Below are 16,453 nucleotides of genomic sequence, written 5' to 3' on the forward strand. Positions count from 1 at the left end.
AATTTCCTCAGCAAGTTAATACTCCCATCAGGTAGACAGGTTATCTAATGATAAAGGACAGGAGTTTAAATAACACACTTCTTTCTCTTAGACACCAAGGCAAAACTCAGTAACTTGCACGACTAAAGATTCTTCAAAGGGATTAAAACAAGACACAAGAGTGTAATACACTGCAGAATAAGCAAGTGATTATCTTTTTTTTTCCACCTGACTACAGTGGATGAGTAAATCTAAGGTAATGCCATTTGATTTAACTGTCAGTGGAGAATAGTATGAAAGTAAAGGAAGCCATAAAAGAGTAAGCATAAGTTTAAGTTTTCTAGTTATTCTGACACATACCCATATACCCCACATTTCATTAGTGCATGAATAAGATTCTGGTAGATATGCTGCAACACATTTCTTTTCTGTTTAATACTCTTACAGCAAAACTGTTTTCCATTAATGGGCACATATAGATTGTGAGAAATTCCTTGTGGCTGTTTACAAGACTAAAACTATTGATGGGACTGCAAAGGGAAATTCAGAATTAGTTTCTATGTACTAATTCCAAATAATGCACTTAGTTTTTATTATCTCCCTGGAGTTCACTCTACCTTTGGTTCCTCATTTAACATGATATCACTGAGCTGTAATACACTTCCACATATGAGAGGTTCAGCAATTTAACTGTTTTAGTGGTCTTAAAGTGATTATACCTATAATGCAGAACTAGAAAAAGCCTTTTGATGCTTAAAACCTATAAACCTGTCGTTGTAGATCACAGAAAATCTATTATAGCAGTGAATACTTTCTGCTTCAAATTGAGATGAGCAGGCAAGCTTTTTATGGCAATTTGAGAGGCATTTAATGGAGTGAATCGCTATTCAGAAGCTTTTTATACATGTATTAAGTCCAATATAATACCTGAGCTTAAGAAGGTGACAAACATTAGCTAATAATTCTGTCACTTCTTAGGTTGTACCAAGTGTTAAGGAAAATTGTATTGGAAGACTTAGCAGAAAATAAAACAAAATGTACAATAGCTACCACATGTCATTTTAAAACATCACAGTTAAATCACATCTTAGAACATTACATACCATGTCAAAAAAGGCAAGGAATTGTTATAAAGGACACTGGTAAACTTTGGATTCATGGAGGTGGCCCCTGGCCAGAACAGCAAGAACAGATTGGCTGGATATGCTAGATCAACTGGAGAAGGAAGGCTTACAAGGCCATGACCCCTTTTTAGTCATTGCCAGTTGTCTAAGGGGTGCAAGTTCTATTTCATGCAATAAATGAGATTGATTCATAGCAAACTCTAATACAATTATACATGTAAGTTGCATGTCAGTAACTAAACGTACACCTGTCAGTTTATCTCTACCCACTTCTTTCAAAATTCACTCTAAAATACACCAAATGTATTTTTAAAAAGGTGATATTTCCCTGCATAATTTTTAAATGTGTAGTTAGCGCAAAAATAACAGTTCTTAGTTAACAGATCAGCATATCAGGTATCTATTAATAGTTCTGAAAGAGCTGTTAGTTGTGCTGTAGCTGCCATGGTTTTTCAAGGCATTGCACTTGGTGGAGGTTCTACTTTTGGCTATTGTTGGAAATGTGGTGAAACACTCTTTAAAATGGCAGTGTCCACTGGGCCTTGAGGCCATCTCACTTGACAGAGATTTCACAAGCTCTGAGAGCCTTTTCAAAACAGATAAGAAATATATTAGGGACAGGCTCCAGTTCAAGATGTAACTGCCTAAATGAAACTACAGACATTCTAAATTCTCACTATAATCAGTATCATTGTTGCAGCTAATAATGAAGGGGTGGGACCATCGTTGCGCTAAGAACGATTTGTTTCTCAGATAAACATCAGTCTCAGAGGCTGTGAGATTTTAGAGGAGCAAGCAGTTGGCCATAGCTCAAGAGTAGTCACAAGTTTCTTTGTTACAAGGTAATATATAACTTTCTTACTCAAGAGAAAGTCGCCACAAGGTTTATTTTGCTTTTTTGACCTATCACCTTTTCTTAATTTTGCTGCACTGTGGATACTTTTATCTAATGGGCTTGTCTCAGGTCTACACATATGCTTCTATTATAACTTCTAAACTCTTAACTTTATACAAACACAGCCTTACATTATAAACCTTTACTTTATACAACCACAGCCTTACATTAAAAACCCTTCACCATCTTATCAATACAGTTTCTTACTTACTTAAGGCATATTTTTACTTACAAGTATAGAAACATAAGTTTATGATTTTTCTATTTAATATATGTGAATTGTATTTTTACATCAATCTAAGCTTCTTCCAAAGCTACAAATCAAACTCTTCAGTGTCTGTAGAATTTTATATTTTTCTAATTCCAACAAATCAGTACCTACCACATTTCAGTCACTTGAAACTGTTAGCAGTACCCTCATTTACTTTTCAAAATTGAACTGAATCTCAGTCCATGAATGGCAATCTACAAATTCTTTCCTTTTATTCCTAGACATCCTATGAAAAATAGCAGAGGCCACTTAGTTTAGACCTCGAGTATAATTAAATACAAAACTGAAAATCCTTTAAGCAGAATCCTATTTTCTATTTGGAATGCCTTGATTAAATGTTGATGGTGCAATATGTGATCTCTGTTGATATACACAAGGCTACCCTAAAAATAGATTTTTAGAATAGAGAAATGAAAACCACAAGCATCTCAGTGAAGAGATATCTATGGGAATTGAGAGCTGTCACCCTTCCTAGATATTCTCTAGTAATTCTCAGAGTTGAAATGGAAAACAGATTAAATCTCAGTATAGGAGGTCTACACTCTCATGCAAATGGATTGGCTATGCACAGTGCATCATGACTATAGTATCAAGAATGTCACTGGTGTTTTAGAGCTACACAGTGCACTGAATCATTGTCTCTACTTATGACTTTCAGCTAAAATTGCAAATCATACTGGGGTCTTGTAAGAATACTTAGATCTGGGAAACAGAAAATAAAGAGAAGATATTTAATTTCTGGGACATTCAAATCCAACCTGATATTTATGGTAGGAAATTTTCCAGTTTCCATTTTCAACCCCCTATTTCTGAACCTTTGTAATCAGACATTCTTGAGATAGACACATAATACAGAAAGGCTGAATCCTACTTGGGAGTCTTTCATTTCTATACTTAGTTAATCTCAGTGATGAAGTACCATTAAAATTCAGCATTTGTAATAATTGACATCTGAGGCTATCAATGTTCCCCCCTGGGTGTTTTCCTAAGTAACACACCCAAGCCAGGTCTATCATATTTTCATACAATCTAACCCAGAATGTGTTCAGAATTTTCCATTTACATTGAAGAATGTCAGCAGTGTTCTAAGATATCATAGGCTCATTATCTTGTCTTACTAGATCTCTGACATTCAGGAATAAATTCAGGAATAATCTGTTCAATCAATCTAATTTAGTTGTTAGACTACAGTAGTAGTTAAGTATTAGTTGACTACTATTTGCATAAATACATAGAACTAAATCAAACATATGGAACTAAAAAACTAGGTGCCATTAAATCCAAAAAAATTCTTCAGCTTAAAGAAAAGCTTCATGAACCACAGCTACTCACAATTAGACAGGAATGGCATACAGAACTAATATTCAGTCAACTGTCCTGGTTTTCTCATGGGTCATGTGCATCAGAAATTTAATTTCATTCAGGCACAAACTTGTTCTGTCTTAGTGAACAACTATCAGCCTTAGTAAATATGTGATAAATATTCAGGGGTAAATAAATGTAACTTCATGGAAGACTGTATGCAAAACAGCATCAAAGAGATGAAACTACAACCCAAGATGAACATAGCCAGAGAAGAAAATTAACTTCATAAAGGTGGCATTAGTTGAGGAGTGTTCCATTCTCAGTGTTAAGTAAGTGTTAAAGCAGGACTTTGCTATAGAGACAGACACAACAATTTGTCCACGTGTAAAAAGGGGTACTCAAAGAATGCATGGCTGGAAAAACCCCACAACTGATAAATTACAATGCAATCCACATCCCATAGGCTTGCACCCCCCTTCTCACTTTGGCTAACACTGTTTTCTGGCCCCTTTTTTTTTTCAGTTTTACAAGGCAAATTGTCCTTTACAACACTGAATAAGTTTGTAGAAAGCATGCAGGCAAAAGACCCCTGATATAACTAATTAATATCAGTGTTATAGAATATATTGCTTCAGGAGGTGAATTGGAAGGTTGATTGAAAAAGTGTTATAGCAAGCTCGTAGAACTCCATCATGATATAGTGTTGAAAACAACAATAAAGCACTGCTGCCAGTAGGCTGTTTACACAACTCAGGTGCCATAAGAAAGTGGAGAGGTCTCATAGTTGCAAACTGTAGTATTTTCCTATCCAAGCCCTACTGGTGGGGACAAAATTAAATCTAAATTCTCCTCGATTGCTTAAACCATGATGTTTCAATAATCATATTAGTCAGTAAATTGAAATACTTAGAAGCAACAGGTTGTGTTGATTAGAATTGTAATAGCAGCAGCTTTCCTTTATTCATCACATTGCATTTTGAATACCAATCTTTTGATAGACACTCATCTGCATGTATCAGAAAAACTAGAAAAATAAATCATAATTTTGCAGTTCAGCAAGGAATAAAAAATCAGCTGGGCTATCTCCCACGATATTAATGACCTGAAAAAAGAATATGTTGCAAAACTATCCTCACATGTACACAACCTTTATTTGTATTAGACAAAGATGATTTTCTTGTGGAACTTAAGTAAAAACTTTAAACATGGTCATTATGAGCACCATAAGTTGTGAGGAAAAACATAGTTTTTGCAGTGAAGAAAGATGAGGAAATCAAATTCTGTCATTGATATGCCTGTATTTTTTTGTTGAACCTGAATAATTTTTGCAAAGAATGATGTGCACATCCACAGGAGGAGAAAAAAAAATCCATTTTACTTTAGTGTGATTGTCCAGCTGAGTAGGACCTTTTTCCTGACAACAGCATGCTTTAAAGCCATGTTGCCAAATGTCAGGTTATTTTCATGACTAAGACACAGAGTGAGTAACTGAAAAAACATACTGTTCTGTGAGAGACTGAAATGTTGATGTTTAATGACTTCTGACTCCATTTGTGGAGGCAGCAGGGTGCTTTTCTGAGGCCAGGTTTGCACTCCCTAAGATGAGGAGGTGAATTTTTGGGTGTGTAGCAGCAGTTGGTGGGGGTTGACCCCTCTGGGGTCATGACAGAGGGGTCAACACCCACCAACAAAGGCGACAAGCCAGGCTTTGAGGCAGATAAGCAGCAGATCCTGTGAGGTGGGTGGGATAGTGCCTTTTATCATGCCACCTGTTCTCCCTCACACCCCATTCCCCTCCTTGGGGAAGGTCACATTCACACAGAACATTCACATTTGCAAGCAGCCCTGACATTGTTCATCCCTTCTAATGGGACATAACTGGCTCACCCGAGCTGAAATGACAGGCAGCTGTCATGTCTTAGGAAATGTCATAACCCATAAAAGACCCCCAAAACACCCCCAGACTCATTTCCAAAGCCTTCTACCAGAGGACTTGAAGCTCCTTCCCTCAAGGGTGGTATCTGGGTGTTCCCACTGAGCCTGAGTGTATATTAACCCCTTGAATTCTGTATGTCATGGGCTTCCCCTACCTTCCACAGATGAAGACCACAACCTTCACATTGACAAGACTGTGGCCATCACTTTTCAACAATCAAGTCTTATCACAAATCCGTGGGTGGTGGTATTTTTCTACTCTTATCCTTTCTTTCTCTTTTTTCCTTTCATACATTTTCTTAAGTGCTATTTTTATGTGTTTATGTTGCTATCTTAGTATAGATAATAATAACCAAAATGGCTACATACCTGATTTCTATTGCAACCAAATTGTTCTAAAATAAACCCTACACACACACACACACACAGATATATATATATATAGTTACAAACACAATCATTCAGTGTCCTTTCCCTCTAATCTGCCCCAAGGGATCTATTAACAGCCTTTATTACCCTCGCCTTTGGGGCTGCTTGTAACACCATCTTTCTTGGAAATCTCAATTTCCCTTTCTTGTCCCAAGTTTGCTGATCTCTTGTATGTGCTGACACATTTTCTGCCAGCTGTGTGGGGAAATGGACCATGTTTCCCTGTGTCTGCAAAATGCCTATCTCACTTTTTAAGTTTCTCACTTAAGAAACTGCACAGGTTATAGGAAAAAAAAAAACCAAACCTGTGTCATGTCAGTTGATTGAGTTGCATACTCTTATGATTGATGCTGGAAGACATCCAGTTGCAGCTGGAACTAAAGCAAGCAACTAAAGAAGCCAAAATATATTGGAGAGGGATTTAGGAAGAGGAGAAAATGTGTCCTCTTCTACAGTGTATCCTGTTTCAAAGTTTTTTGGGATTTTTTTCATTTCTTATATAAAAATCCCTACAACCAATCAACAAACAACAAAACAAATTTCTGTGGAGATCAGGGTTATAATTTATCTTTTATTATTAAACACTTCATTATGGAATCTCTACTTCTAGTCTGACTCTTAGCAATTTTTGTCTTCCACTTAAACATTCAAAACCTCAACATATGTAAAACCATTCCGTCAGCTAAATGCTTGAATTATTGCATCCCCATCTTTCCATGGTTTACAGAAACTCACAAATCACAGCTCTATCTAGTCTGGCCCCTCCCCACCCTTTGCAATTGTTTCCTGATGACAACAAACTGTAAAAATCCCAAAGACCTACTTAGAAATCCAGTGACTCTTTTATCCAGCCACTGGATTTCTCACCAACCTTATAGATTTACTCACCATCTGTAAGTCTTGCAAAATGACAGATTTTTCCAGGTTTGAGTCTGCAAAATTTTACCACAGAAATTCCTATTCCTATTTTTCCCCACTAAATGTTTTTTCTCTTCCCTAAGCCTGACCGGTTCAGGAACTTTTTGCTTGACTGTAGCTGTATCACAGCTCAGGAGACAATGAGGCAGGAGACATTACAGACTCTCATAAATCCTATGATTGTATCCTTGAGGGAAGAAATGATAGCAATCACATGAGAGGCACTACATTTTACATCTTTCTTAAATTCAGCAAACCCTGAGGAGCAGTTAAACACAGGTAGTTTCAGCATTCTTCATCTAACTTTCAACTGGAATAACTCTGAAAAGAGGAACATGTTGTTCAGAGAGAATGTTGTATGCTTAAGGAAGCCCCTGCAATCACTGTAACATCAAAAAAGGTTTGTATCCCCAGAAGCATACCCTTTACACACCCACACCAGGTTAGGCATGCCTGCCTTGGAAAACTCAGGTCATTCTTGACGATGAAGATGAACTGAACTGATGTTAACCTCAGCATCCCACTTTTTTACATTTTATTTATGGCACAAGGCCAGATCATTTGCTTCCCTTGCTTTTGCAAGGTGACAAAGGCTGACTGCTGGGAGAATCTATTCTGCCTGACCAGTCATTGTAACTCACTAATGGATTACAGAAAGCATTGTAAAAAACCAAGAGTATATCAGAGAAATCTGAGTAGGGCTTATGTTAAGGGTATGAAAATCTGCAATAAGAACATAATTTCCTTTTCGATTGTGGTGGGAAAATTTAACAAATCAGCATGGGTGATGCTTTTTTCAAGAAAAAATACAGAAATAATTTGTAAAAATTCTTGAGAAAAGTTCTGGATTTTTTTTGTTGTTTTTTTGGGGTTTTTTGTGTTTTTTTTTTGTCTTTGTTTTTACTCTCTAGTTTAAAAAGGAAGATCTTATAGGCAAGGTAAGACATAGCTAAATGCATCTGAAAACCTATTTACATTTAAAATCTATTTACATTTTTAAAAGTTAAGTTTCTGCGAATAAATAAATAAGATCAAATCCTTTGTAATGCAAAATGGTCTTTTAACAGCTAACTTAATCTGGAGATGAAATAAGCATCAGCAGAGAAACAAATTGTTGCATAAAGGATCAGAATTCATATAGTAATCAGGTTACAAAAGACAACTGATGCAATCAAATGTAATAAATGGACATAAATAAAAAGAGTGAAGAATGAAGAGTAATCATGGTTTAGCATTAAGAAAATAGTTAATAAAATGCAACACAATAATGTAAAGCTATTGGAATTCAGCTGTTGGAATTTATAAGCAAAACATGGCAATTCTGGTATCAGTTTTTCTGATACTAACAGGACACCTGAAGAGGACATGGAGGTAAATTTACTTGTAAATTGCATTTAAATAGAGTGTACTCTCTAATTTTTTTTAAAGTGTGTAACCTAAAAGCTTAAGATTTAATATAATTTAGTTTTAAACCTTTGCTATTTTATCTAGACTAAAATAAAACAATAAAATTTTGAATGCAAAATATGCAAGTGAATCTGCATAGTTTCAGATTGTGGAAACAATATACATTAAATTTCATTAATCTCAAAACAGATTTATTAACTCTACAGTCATTTGTAAGCATTTTTCCCACAGTGCCATGTTTTCTAATTCTGTCTATATTAATTCTTTCTATAGAATATATATATATATATATACCCACACACACACATATACACATATATCTCCACTATAACATATCACAGGGTTTATCCAGAGCTGACACATGCACATAAGTGCCTCTAGTATAACAACAAGCTGATTTTACCTAAAAAGTCAGACTTTTGGAGTATGTTTTGTTGGTTGTTTTGGATACAAATGCATGATTTTTCACTTTGCTATTACAAAACCTATTGGATACATAACTAATACTGTCTTTACAGCAGTACAGCTCTGAATGTTTTGGGATTAACATGCTGAATATGTATCATTCCCAAATAATACCTGGCTGGTGGTATCACAATGTAAAGCACCCTAGTACACATTGCTTCTCTTGGAGCCTGAAAATCTTCTAGTGCTTTTATAACAGACCAGGAATAATTTCATTCAGAATCAATTTTATTAATTGTGAAAGTTTATTAAATGATCTGAATAGTTATTAATTTTAAGTTATAATAAGTTACTAATTAATTATTATCTGGAAAATAATAACAGAAAAGTGGATATATAATTTTCAGCCTTATTTCCAAACAAAAGGCTTGGGTTTCTTTAAGATATAATATTATGTGCAGCATTATCAGGTTTGGAATGCATGTGTAGCTCAATTTAGTACTCATATGCATAGAAAACTTAATTTCTCCTTCTCTTACTTTGTTTCAAATTTGGCTCAAATATCCTCATTATAAAGTACTTATGTGAAATCTCCTCACAGATATACAGAAGGCAACAAGGCATACTCAAAGCCTTGCCCTGACCAGGAGTACAGTGCAAACAGAGGTCAAATTTTGGAACCTTGTTCAAAAGAACACCAGGAAAATGAGAGTACTATGAGCCTCAGCACGTGCCATGGACAACTGTCAGGAAAACAGTAGCAGAAACTACTGGAAAGGTGCATCACAACAGTATTCCACAGTGATTTGATTGATGGGCTGTGCTAAAATCTGTCTATGAAAACACCACATACACCCCTTGCCATCCCAGTGATTAGAGAGGTAACCTATAATAAATTCAACGATGAGAGGGAAACATTTTTACGTGGATGCAGAGGACCCGAGATGCAACAGTTTTGTGTTTGTTCCAAGCTGCTGGCCAGAGCCCAGAGCTGTGGACACAGAGCTCAGTAATGCCTGCTCATCACAGCAGGAGAGACGCATCTCAGTTAACAATGCATCTGTGTATGTGCACAATGGTTTCTTTTTTCTGTCCCCTTACCAAACCCAATGTCTAAGTGGCATTCTGTGGTGTTCCCTTCTTCTCTCCTTATGGCAAAGGGGTTCCATGTTTTCCATCTCTCAAAGGTGGAAGAAAATAACTATTTACCTATGAAAAACCCAAAGGAATTAAGAACACAAACTGATTTACTTCAGTCCTCTTGTGCTGTATCTGATGTAAGCTCCCACAAAGCAAGAATCATTAAGAATATGATTTTTTCTGAAAACTTCTGGACATCCTGAAGGCTAGAGACAGAAAAATGTCTCTGTTCGCTGCCTGGAATAAACAAAGCTCTGGGAAGATTTTGCTGAGGCTTTTCAATACTTAAAGGAGGCTTCTAAGAAAAATAGGGACAAACTTTTTGTAGCAATTGGACAAGGGATAATGGTTTAAAACTAAAAGAGGGCAGACACAGACAAGATGCAATGAAGAAACTGTTTTACAAGGACAGTGGTGAAACACTGTACCATGTTTGCATCACTGGAAACACTCAAAATCAGGTTGAATGGAGCTCTAAGTATCCTGATCTAGTGGAAGATGTCCTTGCTCATTGCAAGGAGGTTGGACCTTTAAAGAGTACTTCCAAACCAGACTATCTATTAATGATTCTATGATTCTATTCTGTTTCAAACCCAGCACAGTGACTTCAATAATGGAACCAGGTATCACATGTATCACAGCCATCAGTACAAGAAATACTGATTTCCTCTACATCTCCTTTGGAACAGTACTTACGAGAATATCAGAAGAAGATTTAAAAGATATAAAAGAAGATCAGAAAGGTTTTTTATAGGTAGTGCTTTCCTTCCAAGCACTTTCCTTTGATAAAGAGATATGCAATAGCAAGTTACTGTATTGTGTGTTCCTATTACCAGATCTCAAAACCCTTTGCTGGCAAGATCTAATATATTAGGCACACATGCCACAGATGGAGAAATGGACACATGCTAAAATTACTTTTATGAAGTCAACACACCAGAGGCAGGAACTGAAAACAGAAACAAGGCAAAAACTATAGATATTTTCACTGAAAACTGATTGATATTGTCTTTTCTGAGAACCTTACTAAGGCAGCTGACTTATTGGCTTGTACACTGTAGGATTTCACTTGACAGTCCTCAGATATCATCATTTGTATGAGGATCCATTCATCTACTCTTCTTTTCCCTATGAAGCATGACACATCTAAGAGTGTATTCAATCACACCTCTACCCCAGCCACCAATACAACTCATGAGACCCAGAGCAGAATTTTTTTAAATGAATCAAATAAAAAAAAAAGTCTGTGCTGCCAGACACCATGAATTTATACTTATTACCTGCACAATTCTTGTGGAATAGACTGTATTGCATAGTTTTTCTCTTTTTCTAATACATCTTTATGTAAATCTAATTTCTGCATGGGTTGTTAAAAATGTCTAGGATAAAAGTTATCAATTATTGAACCATGCAATTATATTTTTTATTAAAAAACAAACAAATAAAAAAAACCTTTCAAACTTTTTAATTTTTTTTTGTAAATTATATAAAAAGAAAATACCATGAGTGTAATTTTCTCAATTTAGATATTGAATATGCATGAAAAACCAGTAAAAGTAGGATTATTCATGTTTGTTAGTAGGAGGCGGTTTCTGGCTAAAATAAATTTATGCAAACATTAAAAATATGCAGCTAATGCATAAAAAGTGCTTAAAGACAAGCCTAGATGTAAAGTAATGCACATTAATCAGGGCTTAGTGAAAAGAATTAGAATTGAGTGAATCCTACATCATCTTATTAATGAATCTGTTGATTACCATTCAGGATCATGAGAAATTTTCTGAATTAGTAATGATTTGAAATTTTTACCCCTTATAAATAGCTAAAACACAGAATTGACCATCAAATGAACTTTAATGTCTGTCTTTTAAGTTTCTTCTCCATATAAACTGCAGCTGAAGAGAGAGTGAAGTTATAACACTGAACTGCAAAATAATCAAGAACTAATTAATAATTCCTCCGGTAGGTTTGCTGTGCTACAGGTATAACAAAATTAAAAATAAAGAAAATATGTTCACAGGTAGTATTTTCCCCTGGAAAATATAATGTGTTATTTATATTCTTGTGGGGTAAAGGTAAATTTGTAATTCTGTGAAGGAAAAAAATGGTTAATAATATTAAATTATTTAAGACAGCAACAAATGAGCTTTCTATTCCCTATGAGCAAATATTAGTATCTAAAATGAAAGAGGACTGGGGAGAATGGAAGGAGCTAAAAGAACACTTTTCTCAAATTACTCAAGTATCTGCCACATTAATTTTTTCATTACTTTAATTCTCAGCTGCTCAAATCCTGCAGTTGAGGTGGACTCTACAGCTGTATTGCACTCCCCAGGTGGCATATCATGTCCAGTAAACAAAATATAGGAAGCTCCTGTGGGCATCCAATAATATCAGCCTCAGAAACAGCTATTTTGAAATTGAGATTCTGTTATTATAAGGAAAAGCTCCTGTGCATTTCATATTCTCCTTATCAGTTATTTCTGCCCATACCTTTTAATAATATGTTCTTTGAATTGTAAATGTCATGAAAATCACAGGCATTTATCATCTCAAGAAGAAAAAAGTAAAAGAATAAGAACATAGACAAAGCTTTTTAATATCAAATGTCTTAACTGCCAGGCCTCCTTTTTCCTGAAGGGAAGAAGGAGGGAAAAAAGTTAGCATGGACAAACATCTATATATAGCTTTGGAGTTTTTATTGATGGTTAACAGCAAGCATGAGAAATGAAGCTTTAAATAGGTTGCTAGGAGTCCACGGGTATCATAATGTATCAGAAATTTGTCAACTATCATCGAATTTACCAGCTGGCTACTGTAACATCTTTAGACCAGCTATAAAGGGTGCCATTAGTTCCTACTGCTAACACTATTCTCATGGATTCTGGTGTTTCATGGAAGAAAGGTTTTTACATATGAAAGTAACTTTTCATATGTATGAAAACATGTTTGGCATTATTACTTGGTCCTGACACAAGCAGAATTTTTGCTGTATACGATTGCGCCAAAAGCCTTACTCAGTGCAAAGCTTTCATCAAATTATCTACCAGTAAAAGCTGACAAGCTGATTGAAAGTGTCAGTGAAAGGGGGAGGTGATATATAACAACACAATTTTCATGGCACAAAGCGGTATTTTTAGCCTTTGCAATTTGTACTGAAACTCATTATTCTTCTCCATTATGGGTAAAGAGGAAACTCAATAAGTGCCCAAGTCTGTGACTTCTCTAATTTTAAATCTAGCTCAAACGACTGTTTTCCGCAGGGAGATGACTAAATGATATACAACCACTCACCAGGCATTTGTCTCCTGTTCACATTTAGGGAAAGCTATCAAGAATTAAACTCTATGCAGCCATTACACTGGTAGGGATATTAAAGCTATGATTGTGCTACATTAGATGCAACATAATGAAGGATGTTTCATTGCAGTCAGTCTAGAATTGATGACACAGGACAAATGCCTGTGTCACAAACACAGAGAGGTACAGCACCATAATTAGGTACCTGCACTAGGTTGAACATTTCTTGGCACAACATAATCACTTGCCATCCCTTTAGCCTCCTTTTGGGAATCCAAACAGCTGATTTTTATTTTTAATTTTTTTTTTAAATAAAAGCAGGATTTTATTGAACTGCCTGGCATACTTGTGCACAAAATGATTTAACAGTACTCATAATATGCACGTAGATGACAAAACTATACTAGCAGCTGATGGGAACATGTGAAGCCATTTGAGAAGCATAAGAATTCTTTTCTTTTTTTTTTTTTAAGTTAAATTTAAGTAGTCAAGTAGTAAATTCAAACCAGTAAAATCAAAATCATAGAATCACAGAGCATCCTGAGTTGAAAGGAACCCACAAGGATAATTGAAGTCCAAATCCTGTCCCTGCACAGGACAGTCCAAGAATCCCACCATGTGCCTGAGTGTGGTGTCCAAATACTTTTTGAACTCTGTCAGGTTTGGTGCTGTGACCACTTCCCTGGGAGTCTGTTCCAGTGCCCAACCACCCTCTGGGTGAAAAACCTTTTTCTGATATCCAATCCAAACCTCTCCTGACATGACTCCAGGCCACTCCCTTGGATCCTGTCACTGGTCACCAGAGAGAAGATATTAATGCCTGCCTCATATGCCTTCCCCTCTGGGCCCTTCCCATTATCATATCCCTCATTTGGACATGGACTATTCACTGACCTTTTGTTAGTTTGAGGGGTTTTTTTTACTGATTATTATATTTATTATTATTATTTTATATCTGTGTGCTAGAAATAAATTCAAATCAAGGAATTTCAAACAAGTATTTTCATGAAAATATATTTCACATTGTAGAAGCAATGAAGCACATCTATGAATTCTCTATTTAACAAGAAATATCTAGGTATAACAGATGCCTTCGATTTAAAATAAACAATATTTTTAATTAAATTATTTCAAAGTAATTTTAATTAATTGCTTTTTTATTTTAGAGTCAGTTATTTGAAGTATTTACATTAAAGCCACATTATAGTAAGACTGTAGTGAAACAAAGTAACATTTTTGACTCTGCAGCACTTTTCAGGGAATAATCCCCTAAAGCCACATGGCCACAGAGGATAAAGAAACATCTAATCCAAGTTTACACAGAAACCAAGTCCTGTACTTGACTTTTAGTTCAGTGAACTCTTTGCTAGACTGTGCATTAAAAAATTTTCAGGCCTTGCTTAGAAGCAAGAAATATTAGAGGTCTTCCCCCATGTATACCTCTATGTATTCCTTCAGCAAAACCTGTATTTCTGTCTCAACTTCCTCATCCCAATGCAAAGTGAACTGAGATATGTCTGTTATTCAACTGCAAAAACAAAAGTATTTTTGTGGGAAATGTAGTAAGGGAAAAAAAAAGCTTGCTACTTTCTCTCCTCTACCCTTTTCAATATTTCAAGATTGAGACAATTCAGAACAAGCATATACAGATCAAAGTTAGTAGCACACACAAAACACATTCAATAATTATCAGAAAGAAAATAAAGGTATAAGTTACACTAGAAGGAAACTGCAGCAAATTCTTTAGAAACTAGAAATTGTTTAAGGAAGGAACAGAACCACCTTTCTTCTTTCTCCAGGGTGAGAGCACTAAGATCCAAAATTGTCATTGAAAACTTGTGCTTGGTTTGTAAGTATGAATTTGAAAACGTGTTTTCCACTGATGATCTAGAGTCTAGCTGGAATCTTTACAGACCTTTTTGTAACACCTGTTCAATGATAACAGCATCATTTGATCATTTCATAGGAATATTGGAACTCAAATGTTTGTCTCCTGGTTCTATACATAAGTAGACCATATACACATAAAAACCTCCCCAAAACACTGAATAGCAGGACAAAATCTAAGACTGTGTAACTTCTTATCTTGCAAAGACAGAACTGAAATTCCCTTTAGTCCACATGATGGGGATCAACAACTCTACCTCTGGAACTGCAAGACGTAGTTCATAGTCTTGCAAGTCAGATATTCACCATGGTTTACTTCTATAGAAAAAGAATCCAAAACACTGAATCGTGAAATGGAAATTTTGTTTAGATTATTGTACACTTCCAGGAAGCAGTTAGTGGGAAAATCCAAATCCCTTTTGGCTTTCTCCCCCTTTTCTCAGTCCATTGGCAGCATTAAACTCAAAAGAGCTTTGCAACACCTGTCACCCCAGCAGGCACTTGTGGCCCTTAGAACAGCTCTGGCCCCAGCCACACTGAGGGAGTGACTGCAGTAATGGGTTGTTGGTTGCTTCTATCCCAGTTCTGTGCTCATCCTCAAATCACAGTCAACTAAATGCAGACATGAAATACTTAAAACTATTTAGAACCTCATGGAAATTTTATACCACATATGCAAGTTCTCTAGCAGTAGTTTGTGGTCATCTGAAACCTGTAAGGGGACTTGAGTACTATGGAATTACATTAAATATTTGGGTTAAAGATCATCTTAACCCATTGTAACAGAGTGACTTAAATGTAATAGAAGAAATAAAGACTCCAGAACAGTATAAGTTCAAGATTTTAACAAAATCTACAGCCTATTATTATTATTATTATTATTATTATTATTATTATTATTATTATTATTATTATATTAAGATAAATCATTTGCTCAAAGCATTGCCATTTAGAAGAATGTATTATTTTGTTATACATTTACAAAATTGCCTCTTAAAAATTCTGAGTTGAGCAAGTATGTTTGCTAAGATACTAGTATGAGGAGGTGGAGAAGCAGCACACCAGATCCACCCATATTGACTGCATTTAGTATTTCCAAGTGTTTTTACCAGCAAAAAGAAAAAAGCTTTTTCAGAATGCTGAAAATCAGTGGCAGCACTTAGGTTTTTTTCTTATTTCATAGTGTATATTATTATTCTAGTCCTGCCTAAAGCATCATACAAGTTGTACTTGCCATTTTATTAAGGTTGATTAAAAAAGGAAAAAAAAATACTGAGACAGGGCAGGCATATTTCAAAAAGAGATGGCTAAATTATCTTGTAAATTCTGTGACTGGTGGTACATGAGTGTTCAAAAGTTCATAAGAAAATTATTTCCTTGGTGGAAAGAGATCAGGATCTGAAAGTCAACTTGATACCGAATCAAGAAAAAGAACAAAATCACTAGTAATAAAGTTTC

At 35.4% G+C, this 16,453-nt stretch overlaps 1 protein-coding gene across 1 annotated transcript in view; it reads right to left on the bottom strand.

The window, feature by feature from the left end:
• The window catches only part of EYS (EGF-like photoreceptor maintenance factor), a 792,123-nt gene that overhangs the window by 285,161 nt on the left and 490,509 nt on the right, over positions 1-16,453 (bottom strand). The window lies entirely within an intron of this gene.

The sequence above is a fragment of the Agelaius phoeniceus genome, chromosome 3 (genome assembly GCF_051311805.1).
Source record: "Agelaius phoeniceus isolate bAgePho1 chromosome 3, bAgePho1.hap1, whole genome shotgun sequence".
NCBI lineage: Eukaryota > Metazoa > Chordata > Aves > Passeriformes > Icteridae > Agelaius > Agelaius phoeniceus.